Genomic DNA, 12,485 nt, shown 5'->3' with positions numbered 1-12,485 from the left:
CGCCCCCATTCCGTCGGCTTCGTATCTCCACCAATACTGTGCGTCGGATTGCTATTGCACCCGCCTATCCCTTGACTGACATCTCTCTGGACCCAATCGAAGGTTCGAGCCTATTCCTCTCTTCACTGGAGGAGGTTCGCAGCCTAGGTCATGATAGATGCCCGTGCCCGGTCTATAGACGTGCTCGCCAGAATTGAGGCAACTTCACCCTCCTTTGTCCACCAGGAAAAGCAGGGGCATGAGGGTGGAGTGGAGTCTGAGAGAAAATGATTGACGGAAAGTCGCCGCTTCCAATCGGAGTGCCGTGCGCAGGCTGGCCAGCCTATGGGACTCAGCTTCTAAGGCGAGAGGCGGGCCTCTCAGATGTAGGAAGTATTCGTGGGTGTCTGGGTATTCAGGCAGGCGAAGGGCTTAGCGGCCTTTGGAAAAAGGCAAGCGCGAGCCATGGACACGCTCATGGCGCAGAGGGGTGAGTTTGCGAAGGCAATGTGTAGGCTGACCAGGGCCTGCCCAGACCGGCAAAAGGCCGAGCTGACCTCACTTCCGAAGATAGGGCTCTGTGGGCGGAGCCATGCAGATTAGGAGCCCAGGCCTAACTGGGGTGCTTGCGGGCGAGGCTTTGGGAGCCTTCTGAGACCTCGTTGGTTGAGGAAAATGCCCCTCCGGCCTCTGAGCGCCACCACTGGCTGGACGAGGGTAGGGCAAGATGCCCGCCGCTGGGATCCGCCCCCTGGAGGGTGTCTAAGCTAGCTTAGAGGAGTGCGCGGTCCGGATGGTCCGATCTTCTTTTCCTGGGCTGCATCAGGCGGTCCTAGCCGACAAATTTAGTGTGAGGGTGAGCGCAGATGTGGACAGGCCTGCTCTGGATTCTCCTTCTTTGCTCTGAATGTCTCTGCCTGCGACTCCTTGTCTCTGAGCCTCTTTCTCTCTCTGTGTCTGGATGTCTCTTTGCGTCTGCATCTCTGTCTCTCTTCCGATGTTTATGTCTCCGTGTGTCTGTGTGCCCTCCTTCCTTATGCCTTCAGCTCTTTTTATGTCTTTTTCTCCAGGTCTTTGTCTTTCTTAGTCGTTCTTCAGTTTTCTCTCCTCCAGTATCTCCCTATCTCTCTTTTCCTCTGTGTCACTCTCACTTTGCTCTCGCTTGATCTCTGGCTTCCCACTCTTTCCCCTTTGGTCAGCCGAATGGAGCTCAATGAGGCAAAGCCCCTGAGGACCAGCCTAGTTGGAACCCCGAGCTCCACTGCCCACAGGATTCCCATTTACGTTGAGGAATCTTAGGAGAAGTGGACTCTCATTGTTACCGAGTCCAAGCTCGTTCTGCTCGCCGCATGACAGGCTAATAAATCAAGAGAGGAGGTGTTGGGGCAAGGAATAACAACTTTATTTGGAAAGCTGGGAGTCTGAGAAGATGGCAGACTAGGGTCCTAGAGAACCGTCTTGCAAGGGGTCTGGATGCTAGTTTCTTCCTTTTTTTAAAATTTATTTATTTTTGGCTGAGTTGGGTCTTTGTTGCTGCGCGCGGGCGGGCTTTCTCTAGTTGTGGCGAGCGGGGGCTACTCTACCTTGCGGTGCTTGGGCTTCTCATTGCAGTGGCTTCTCTTGTGGCGGAGCATGGGCTCTAGGCGTGCGGGCTCAGTAGTTGTGGCTCGCGGGCTCTAAAGCGCAGGCTCAGTAGTTGTGGCGCACGGGCTTAGTTGCTCCGCGGCATGTGGGATCTTCCCAGACCAGGGCTTGAACCCGTGTCCCCTGCATTGGCAGGCGGATTCTTAACCACTGCGTCACCAGGGAAGCCCTGGATGCTAGTTTCTTTCATAGAACGGAGAGGGAGTAAGTGAAGAGGTAAAGTAAAATGCCCATACGTTTTGCAAATATCTTCTGGTTTCACCAGACTCAAGGAGGGGATATGTTAATTTCTTCTTTCCTGCAGTCATTCACAGGTGGCTTGGGTCAGGATGTTTCCCTGTGAGCTGAAAAAAGGTATTTTTAGTTTAACATTCAGGCAGAGGGGGCAGGGTTACCTGAGACGGGCCATTATGTATGCTTCATGCTATAGGCAACATCCTTTTAGTGATTAACTTGTAACAAAAGCAACAGAAATCAAAGGTTAAAGTAAAAGAAACAGATCTAATATGGAGTCAGATTTGTTATTCCCTATTACAATTCCCCACTGTCAATGGCCATTCCACAATCTTATGGGAAAAGGGGCAATGACCCCCCCCCCCCCCCGGCTACTTCCTGCTAAATAGGGGTGATGTGGGTGATTGTAGAATGGAATTGATCACCCTTGGGCTGATAAGAATATTCTATTCTAGTCTAAGAATAGTCCTTAGAATCTTTGGTAGATAGGACAATTCTCAATTATTTGAACCCGATGAAATCCCTCAGTCCTTCTGTTGTCTAATTTGTAATTGGACTTGGGGGTTTTGGTTCCAGTTTCTATACATATCTATTAATTTTGACTTTCCGACTGTGTCATAATTACACTAGATTGCTGTGTTGTTCAGTTGAACAAGATTAAACAAGTAGGTTGACCCACCCTTCTCCAGCTATAATGAAATTGCAATCTCAATATTTATCTTTTTTGAAGAGCAAACTTAAGTCTTCTAAGGGTTCACAAACCCATTGCTCTCTAGGCCTTTCAGGAGTTGGGCCATTTTCTGATGACAGTGGTGCTGCTTTAATCCGAGTGTGATAAATCCGTGGCTTTTCTCCAGCTAACTTGACAGATGAGTGCATGGTAAGTAATACCATACGTGGTCCTGTCCACCTTGCAGTCAGCTGAGCTTCAGGCCCTTGTTCTCTTCAGGTTTTAAGGAAGACTCAGACTCTGGGTCAGAAAGGATGTAAGGCTACTTCAGTTGGATAGGCAGACCTGTTGGAGGCAAACTCATGAAGAGAGGTCAGTATAGTGCCCAAAGTTTTAACCTAATTAGCAACAGCTAGGTCTTTCAGAGCATTTACAGATTCCCTGGTCCAGGTAGACACCTGGAATGGCCTACCATAAAATATTTCAAAGGGGCTTAATTTAAGCCTGCTTCTGGGAGCCTCTGATCCATAGCAGGGCAGTTGGCAGAGCCTCATCCCCAGTTAAATGATTCTCTTGACCTACTTTAGCAATGCTTCTTTTTAATGTATGATTCATTTTCTCATTTTTTTCCTGTTGATTGTGGTCCCAGGATGAATGTAACTGCCCATTAATTTGTTGTGCTTTAGACGTCTATTTGTTGGATTATGCTAGAGACAAAAGCATATCCTGTTATCACTTTGAAGGGTGTTAGGCAGTCCAAACCCGGGGATAATTTCCTTAAGGAGGGCTTGAACCACTTCAGAGACTTTTCCTGTCCTGGTGGGTTATGCGTCCACCCATCCTGAAAAAGTGTCCACAAACACTAGCAGATATCTGAAATTTCCTGCAGCTCAAGGCATTTGAGTTAAGTTTATTTGCCTGTCCTCAGTGGGGCAGGTTCCTCTGCCTGACAGCAGCCTTTGGATTATTTTTAGCCCAAATCATGCGATTCTAAGTGACTCACTGGATGGTTTTTTGTAGGTTAGGCCCCATTATATACTTTTGAATCCATCGTAAGGTGGCATCTCTCCCGTGATGGGTACTATTATGAATGTGCTACAGCACAGTGTCCAGGAGTATCTCGAGAATCAAAACAATTCCTTGTGCACTACATTTCCAGCCAGGTGATGTGTGGTCAAGAGTGAAACCCCACTCTTCGGCCCTCTCCTTGTCCTTTTCTGAAAACACTGCCTGGTATTTTGACAAGTCAGTCTGTGGGAGAAGTGATCCTTTCATGGCTTGATTGTTACCTTCTTTGCAGCTTGGTCAGCTAACCAGTTGCCCTCTATTATATGAGTTTCACCCTTTTGGTGGCCTGGGCAGTGCGTTATGGCCAATTGGGAGAGCTTATGGACTGCTTCTAACAGTGAAACCACTAGGTGGCATTTTGGGGGGCTCCAAGGAGCTCCGGTTCTTTATGTCTCAGCACAGAAAGAATTAAGCAAGAGGCAAAGAGATAAGAAGTGATTTATTAGAATAGGACACTTGTGAGGCTTACAAGTGGGTGGGTGAGAGGGTGCTGGACCCTGAGAACTTAGTGGGCTACAGTTTTATAATCAGAGGAAAAGTGGGGAGGGGGAGAAGACCACCTTCTTCCTCATTCTTGAGTAGACGTCACGGTTCCATTATCAGGTCATCCTCCAGGTTGGGCAGGGGAGTTTTGTTGTCCCTACATGGTCAAGCCAGGACTGTCATGGCACTGTGGAAAAATGATTTCAGCTCTCAGTACAATGGGTCTGAGGGTCTTTCACTTTGAAATGTCACCTTTCCATAAATTATTGTTTTTTATGTGTGCAGAGAGCATGTCCTAGGTGTCATTAACTTACTGAGCTCACTGGGCAGGATATGGGTCTCATGCCACCATTGTTTTATTGTTTTGGGGCATTTCTCATGCTTCTGTTCCATGGTTTTATTGCTAAGCAAGCCTGCTTGGTTTTGTGGTTAAGCAAACCTGCTTTCTGGAGTGATCATTAACTTACAGGAGTCTCCCACCCCTTTTTCTTTACCTACAGTACCCTAGTGGGATTAACTATTTAATTACCTACTTTGTCCCTTTACTCTGTCTCTATCAATAGTGACAGGATTTCAGAAGTATGTTTTATGTCTTTATTGTTCGAAGTGAGGAGCCCCTTTTCCTTCCAGATTGCCCCGTGAGCATGCACCACGGAGAACACATAGCAAAGAGTCTGTGTATATATTTACTCCCTTGCCTTCAGTGGGAGTAGGGCTCTTGTCAGTGCAATGATTTCCGCTTTCTGAGCTGAGCTCCCTGGGGGGCAGGGCTTTTGCTTCAACAATCTTTTTAAGGTTTACCACCACATACCCAGCGTGTCGGCTACCTTGGTCCATGCAGCTGCTTCCATTGGTGAACAGTTCCATATCTGGCTGAGCTGAGGGTTGGTCCGTTAAGTCTGGTCTGCTAGAGTACACTAGCTCAATGAAGTGTAGGCAGTCGTGCTCTGGGGATTGTGCAGCATCAATCGGGAGCAATGTGGCTGGATTTAGGGCTGAAGTGACCTGAAGTCTTACATCGGAATTGTCTAAGAGAATGGCTTGGTACTTTCCCATTCTCCCAGAACTCAGCCAATAGCCCCCTTTTTGTTCCAGTAAAGAAAGGACATGGCGAGGGACATACACAGTGGTGGGTTGCCCCAGGGTAAACTTCTCAGCTTCCTGAAGTCGTCACATGTAGTGGCTACAGCTTGAAGGCAAGGTGGTCATCCCTTAACAGTCTCTTCTAGTTATTTTGAGAAGTAGGCAGTGGGTGGAGGGATATTCCCCAGAGCTTGAATTAACACCCCAAGACTTATGCCTTGTCTTTCATGGACATACAATTTGAAAGGTTTCTTTCAGTCTGGTAATCCCGAAGTCGGGGCTGAGACTAACTTTGTTTTTATTGTTTCAAAGGCTGTTTGGCACTCTTCAGTCCAAGTAAGGGGCTCAAGATCATGTCCCTTTAAAAGCCTCATAGAGGGGTTTTCCTGTGAGATCCAAATCCGACAGAACCCTGCCATTCCCAGGAACCCTCTCAGTTGCCTGTGGGTCTTGGGTATTCCCAAGCCTGCAATTGCCTGTTTTCTATCAGGCAAAAGATCCCGCTGTCCTTGGGAGAGGAAAAAGCCCAGATAGGTGACTTGCTTACATATCTGGGCCTCTTTCTGGGAGACCTTATATCCACAATTGGCCAAATAGTTCAGGGTTCTGATGGTATTTTATAGACATTTATCGTATGTAGGACTTGCTATGAGCAAATTGTCCACATATTAGAGTTAAAGTCCTTCGGCCAATATTACATTTCTGAGGTCCCTAGCCAACATTTCCCCAAACAAAGTAGCGTCGCCGAATGAATCAGGTCCTGCTGCTCGCCGCTCACAAAATCAATACTCACAAATGTCGGTAGAAAGAAAAGGTGCCTTTAATCAGAATGCCAGCAATCTGGGAAGATGGTGGACTCAGCCCAAAACCACCTCCAAAGATTCTGCTCAGCCATCAAAGATTTGAAAGGGAAACAGAGAAGTAATCTGAGTTAATCACTGAGATGGGGGTCAGAGTCGTGGCCATCCCCCACTGTGTGCAGGCTTGTCGACTCCTCCTGGTCTTCCTCTAGACATTATCTTGTTCACACAGTTTGGTCACACAGTTTGTTCCAGAGATTACTGAAAGGGAAGCTAGGGAAGAGATCTGGTCATCTGTTAATTACTTATTCTTCATTCTTACTGCTTTGATCTATGGAAAGAACCGAAAAGTTAGGTAAGGTATTGTTTGATTAAAAGATTTGAACGGTGTGCTTGGGTCAGATATGAGTAGAGCATGGGGCTGCCCGGTTTAAAAGTTAGTTACAATATAGCCTTGCTAAAGTGACAAGGAAAGGGGCTTCCTGCTGAGGGCAGTTTCCTGCAAAGAGCAGCTTACAGTAGGGGAATTCTTAAGTCCTTGAGGCAGGACAATCCAACAATCCTGTTGGACTACCTGTGTTTCTGGGTCCTGCCATGTAAAAGCAAATAGCCGCTGTGATTCTTCTGCAATAGGAATGCAGAAAAAAGCATCTTTCAAGTCCCAAACCGAGAACCAGCCGTACTCTCCAGCAATAGTTGTGAGCACAGTGTGTGGATTAGGTACCACAGGGTGCAAATCGTGGACTGTTTCATTAATAGGCCTCAAGTCTTGGACAAAGCAATACTCTGCTGAGTTTGGCTTTGACCGGGAGAATAGGGGTGTTGTTCAGGGACTTGCAAGGTTTAATCAGTCCTGTTTTCAAAAACTTTTCGAGAATTGGCTGAATTCCCTTTTGGGCCTCTTGACTCAGAGGGTATTGTTTTAGATTAGGTGTCCCAGCATTCCTTTTTTTTTTTTTTTTTTTTTTAATTTAATAGCTACTCTTTTTATTTATTTATTTATTTATTTTTAGCTGTGTTGGGTCTTCGTTTCGTGCGAGGGCTTTCTCTAGTTGCGGCGAGCGGGGGCCACTCTTCATCACGGTGCGCGGGCCTCTCACTAACGCGGCCCCTCCCGTTGCGGGGCACAGGCTCCAGACGCGCAGGCTCAGCAGTTGTGGCTCACGGGCCCAGTTGCTCCGCGGCATGTGGGATCCTCCCAGACCAGGGCTCGAACCCGTGTCCCCTGCATTGGCAGGCAGATTCTCAACCACTGCGCCACCAGGGAAGCCCCCCAGCATTCCTTTTTAATGGGATTCATATTGGCCATGCATTTTTGGCTTTCCCTGGGGTGCTGTCAGCCTACACTTCTGGCCTTACCTTTTCGTAGACTTCAGGGGGAAAAGAGCTGTGTCTCCTTTTCTGGGGTTTCCATGAGCCCCATCTGTAGGCTCAAAGCGTGCTCTGGTGGGTCCTTGATGTCAAGCTATTCTGTCAAAAATGTTACTTGAGCTTTTAATTTACAAAGGAGGTCCTGTCCCAAAAGAGGGATTGGACACTCTGGCATATATAAGAAAATGTGTTTCAGGGTGAGGTCCCCTAGTTGACATTCTAGAGGTTGTAAGAACGAACGATTTTGTACTTCTCCAGAGACTCCCATGACCAGGATGGATTGAGATGTTTTCTGTGCCACCTTGGTGTTTACCACAGAATATGTTGAACCCATATCTATTACAAAGTCAATCAACTTGTTCTGCACTGTCAAAGTTGCCCGGGACTCCTGTGGGGAGATTGGAATTTGATGCATCAAGTCCAAGGGAGCCCCCGGACCTCTTCATTTACCATGAGCGTTCCTCTCTTTGTACCATACAAGAGAGCCTCCCTGCTTCCTTGTATGGTTTTTGTTCCTATGCTTTAGCCTAGGGCAATCTTTTTTCTAGTGCCCTTCCTCCTTACAGTAAGCGTATCGTTCTTTCCCCAGTGGTAGCTTACCTCTCTTTGGGTTACTCACCTTCTGGGAATCCAGTGCTGCTGCCAGGAAAGTGGTGTTCTGTTTTGCATCTTCTTTCTTCTGTCGTCATTCCCTGTTGTTGAACACGTTAAAAGCAACACCTACCAATTGAGAAGGGTCCATTCCAAATGCACCATCTAACTTTTGTACTTTTCTTCTTACATCTGGGGCGCTTTGCCCAATGAAGGTCATATTTGCCATCCTTATATTCTCAGGGGCCTCAGGATCTGCATCCCTGTAGCGCCTATGAGCTTGATAAATTCTATAAACTCTGATGGATTCTCATTGGGTTTTTGTTCTATCTCCTGAATTTTGTTTAAGCTCTTTTGCCTAGGTACCCCCTTTTGAAGACCCGCTACACTTTCTATTGATATAATGCTCTAGGTGTGGCATGCGTCCATTTTTAGGATTCCAATTAGGCTCAGCAATAGGAACTGCCAGATTTGCTTCTAGAGCTTCACCTGGATCCGCTAGATGGAGCTGGTGTGCTTCGTCTCTAGCCTTGTCAACAACCTCCTTTCATCCCCAGTAAGCATCCTATTCATAAGAGTGTGAATGTCCGCCCAAGTGGGATGGTGAGTGGCAAAGACAGAAATAAAAAGTTCAGTCATGCAGAGGGGGTCCTCTCGGTAAGCAAGGTTATGGTCTTTCCAGTTAAGCAAATATGAAGTTGAGAATGGATTCTGCATCCATAGAAACCTAGCTGGTTGGCCATTTGCGTTAAAGCCTCCTATGGGATATCAGCACAAGGGAAATTTCCCAGCCCTGGAAGTGGCTCCAGGTCCAAACTGAGTGCCCTGTTGGGTTTTAAATGGTGATACCAAACCAGGTCTCTGTGCCCCAGCGGTTAACATAGAAACTTCTACTTGATCCCCATAAGTAGGGGAAACAGGAGGCGGTAAAAGGGGTGAATATATTGGCCGCATGGGGACGGTCGGCACAGCTGCTGGTACAGTTGGCTCTGCCGGTGGGGGAAGCGGATAGGCTAGAGTTCCGGGGTAAGTTTTGAAATAACACGTCCCCGCTCCCATTTCCTCTCTCTCCCTCTTGTAGAACAGATTTTCCCTTGGGTTTCCTTTCAGACCCATGCACCATAAGGCGTTAGCCCTCTGACTCCTTTTCCTCCTGATGTAATAGTCTAAATGCTTCACTGTGTAGCATCTTGTCATCTTCCCTTGCTCTTTCACAAAACAATTCTAACTGCAGGATCATATAATAATTGAGTGAGTTGTTCTGGGGCCATCGCTCTTCTGATCCTAACATATATTGTGGCCACACACTATTACAATAGAATATCATCTCTTTCTTAGTTCTAGGCTTGTTATGGAGTCCAAGCTCATTCTCCTTGACGCGTGACAGGCCAGTAAATCGGGAGCAAAGGTGTTGGGGCATGGAATGACCACTTTGTTTGGAATGCCGGGAGTCCGAGTAAATGGCGGACCAGTGTCCTAGAGAAGCATCTTACTAGGGTCTGGATGCTAGTTTCTTTTAGAGAACACATAAAGGGGGAGGTGAGGAGGTAAAATAAAAAGGCCATGAGTTGTTGCAAACATCTCCTGGCTTCATCCAGACTCCCGGAGGGGGTGTGTTAATTTCTTGCTGCCTGCAGCCATTCACAGGTGGGCTGGGTCAGGATGTTTCCTGTGCGCTGAACAAAGGTATTTTAGTTTAACGTTCAGGCATGGGGCTGGGGGTGCGGCAGGGTTCTCAGAGAAGACAGGCCATTATGGATATTTTAAGCTATAGGCAACATTCCTTTAGTGATTATCTTGTAGTAAAAATAGAAAACAAAAGTTAAAATAAAAGAAAGATGTAATACGAAACCAGATTAGTTCTTCCCTGTTACAGGGCCTGATGTAAGGCCGGGCACGTTACAGAAAGCCAGGCTCTTGACGAAAAGCAGGGTTAGGAAAGTTAAACCAGGATAAAACGGGTAAAGCCAGATCACCTGACGAAAAGCCTGAAAACCTGAGGTCACGCCAGGCAGGAGAAATGCCATAAAGCAGGGTCAGGTGAGGTAAAGCAAAGTCAGCTGATGTAAAGCCTGGAAGTGCCGTAAAGCATTGTCAAGTGACGTAAAACGGTACGGTGACGTAAAGCCTGGGAAATTAATGTAAACAAAGCCTGGTAGTGCCGTAAAGCATTGTCAACTGACGTAGAGCAGGGTAAAGTGTCATAAAGCAGGGTCAGGTGACGTAAATGCCAGGAAACTGAGGTAAAGTCTGGGGACCCTTGTATTTAGTTCCAGTTATGTTACAAAAGCTGGGCACATGACGTTCAGCCCGAGGGCCAGACATAAAGAGGGAACGTGAAATAAAGCTGTGGCACCAGCTATAAAGCCGGGAACCTGAGGTAAGGCTGGGCAGGTGACGTACAGCCGGGGCACCTGACCTAAGGCCGGGGGATAAACGTCGGGAAGAAAACATCCTGGATTTCATCCTAGGGGTCTGGCTCCATTCTCTTTGATGCTGTGCCTTGTGGAAACTTGTCGCAAGCCTCTAGTATCTGTGCGTCATCCACATTCTATTGACATAGTAGTGTTGGTGGTGATGTCAGCAAGGTTACTGATAATACACACTTCATGAGTTCAACGTTAGGCAGGTATATCCTTCAATGTTTCCTCCTACTTGAGCCCCAGAACCCTTCACCCCCCACCCCGCCCCCCACCCCAGTCTCCTGTAGCTGAGGGAGCCAGGTGGGTCTCAGGCCTCCAACAGGTCCTGTTGAAAGAACAAGACTCTGGCCCTTCATCCCACAGAAACTCTTCTGTCCCATTTTATTCGTTTTCTCCTCGTAGATGACCAAAAGCTTCGTGAGGACATTTGCTGTCTTCTAATTAGCTACGTCATTGATTCTGCGTGAGAACAGCCATGAGGCTGGAGTCCCAAGCAGAGATTTCCTCATGTGGGCTTCGTGACCCACGCCAATCTCCTTGCCCTGCACGATTCCTGGTAGCTGGGTCTCAGACACGGACCTGGCCACACAGAACCTCTCACGTAAGGTCTTCTGCCCTCTGAGTTGTCTCCAGGCCACTGTGCTGCAGAACGGGGAGTCCTAGAGGATTCTTCAGCTGCATCAGCGTCCTCTGAGCTTCTGGAACTGACCCCTGTGAACCACAACGTGTCCTTTTATGGAGCCATCTGGACACGTTGTTCTGGCTCTAATGTTGTACCGTGTGTTCCCTCAAAGTTATCTGTATAACAGGTTATCCGAGTCAGAATATTTGCCATACGGATTCCTGGATGGTGCTGCGTTTTGAGCAAAACCAGGTTTCCTGGTACACAACAGGTGGGATGCAACGGCATCACAAGCAGCTGACCCTGCAGCTTGTTTTCCCTCCATGTTCCCTACTGCTTCTCCGTGTTCCTTGTTCTCTGCTTTTTCTTCTTCTTCCCTGCCTGCACTCACTGACCCTGCTCTCCTGCCTCCTCCCCAATGCCTGTCCCTGTTCCCAACTCCTTTACCACGTTCCCCGATCCCTCTCTTCCTACTTTCTGATCCCGTTGCTGTTCTCCGTGTGATCTGGTCTCTGTTTTTTCTCCCCGTTCCCTTCCCCCTCACTCTCAACCTGTCTCCATCTCTCTGCTCCATGGCTTCACCAAGACTCGTTTCCTTTTCTCAAATATTTGATTCCCTTCTCTTCTCGAATTGGGGTAGACTGCAGTAATGGAGAGCAGACGGGGACTGACTTTGCTGTACTTTGAACGCTGTAGATAGATCTCGAAACAAATATGGGTTGATGCTTTCCTGAATTCCTGTCCCACGAAGAAGCCCCATTTGCATGAAAACATTGAGTTCAATCCACTTGTTGGTGACCGGCTCCTGATGCCCTCTCTGCTTGCTCACTGTCAATGAAACTACATAAATAAGAGCCTCCTGCATTTCACTACACCTCACCCAGTTGGTTAGTTGTCTTAATCTCTAAGCTCGTAAATCTCCCCAAGCCTGTCAGTGTTCCCAAACACCTTAAGACTCCCAGGCTCACCAGTCATCCCAGACACACCACTCTTGCTAATCCCATCACCCTCCTCCAAGACCTCAAAGCTCACTAAGCACATGAATTCTTATCTGCATGTGGGCACTTGTTTTGTTTTGTAACAGTTCACGGAGTTGTACACTTATGATGTTCACACATCAGTATAATAGAATAAATAAGTATACCCAAATTGTCATCTCCTCTCTGCGTCCTCATTCCGTGTACTTTGCTATTTGAATTCTTCCTCACCTGAAAGTCACTCCTGGCACTGTTTTTTCCTCAATCTCAAGTATAGTCTGCGTCTTTACCCCACTGAGAGTATAAAACCTCAAGCTAGAGAGGGTGCTAGATCCAGAGTATTTTGGGGGTAAGAAAACTTCTTTCATCTTGTGAACCTCTCTTAAAGATCATGGAAGCCGTGAGTCATCTGGGATAGGGAGACAGGGAGAACATCTGGCCTGTTTGGAGGGTTGAGTGTTACATTTGACTGGTAAATCCCACAAGGTCTTAGACACGCACAGGAGATGGTCTTGAGATGTGGGTGTAGTTTAAAGAGTA

At 47.4% G+C, this 12,485-nt stretch overlaps 2 long non-coding RNA genes across 2 annotated transcripts; one reads left to right on the top strand and one right to left on the bottom strand.

The window, feature by feature from the left end:
• Nucleotides 1–6,907: 6,907 nt before the first annotated feature.
• LOC309649350 lies at nucleotides 6,908–9,985 on the bottom strand. Its single transcript, XR_014257046.1, has 2 exons — nucleotides 9,900–9,985; nucleotides 6,908–8,024 (listed from the first exon to the last, which is right to left on the bottom strand). It is a non-coding gene; the product is annotated as an uncharacterized lncRNA (long non-coding RNA).
• LOC309649336 lies at nucleotides 9,616–12,117 on the top strand. The gene is made up of 2 exons (XR_014257029.1): nucleotides 9,616–10,303; nucleotides 10,749–12,117. It is a non-coding gene; the product is annotated as an uncharacterized lncRNA (long non-coding RNA).
• The last annotated feature ends 368 nt before the right edge of the window (nucleotides 12,118–12,485 follow it).

This window comes from Balaenoptera physalus (genome assembly GCF_965194825.1).
Source record: "Balaenoptera physalus genome assembly, chromosome: 19".
Taxonomy (NCBI): Eukaryota; Metazoa; Chordata; class Mammalia; order Artiodactyla; family Balaenopteridae; genus Balaenoptera; species Balaenoptera physalus.
The sequence above is the reverse complement of the archived record's forward strand: the minus strand, read 5'-3'. Positions and strand labels throughout refer to the sequence as shown.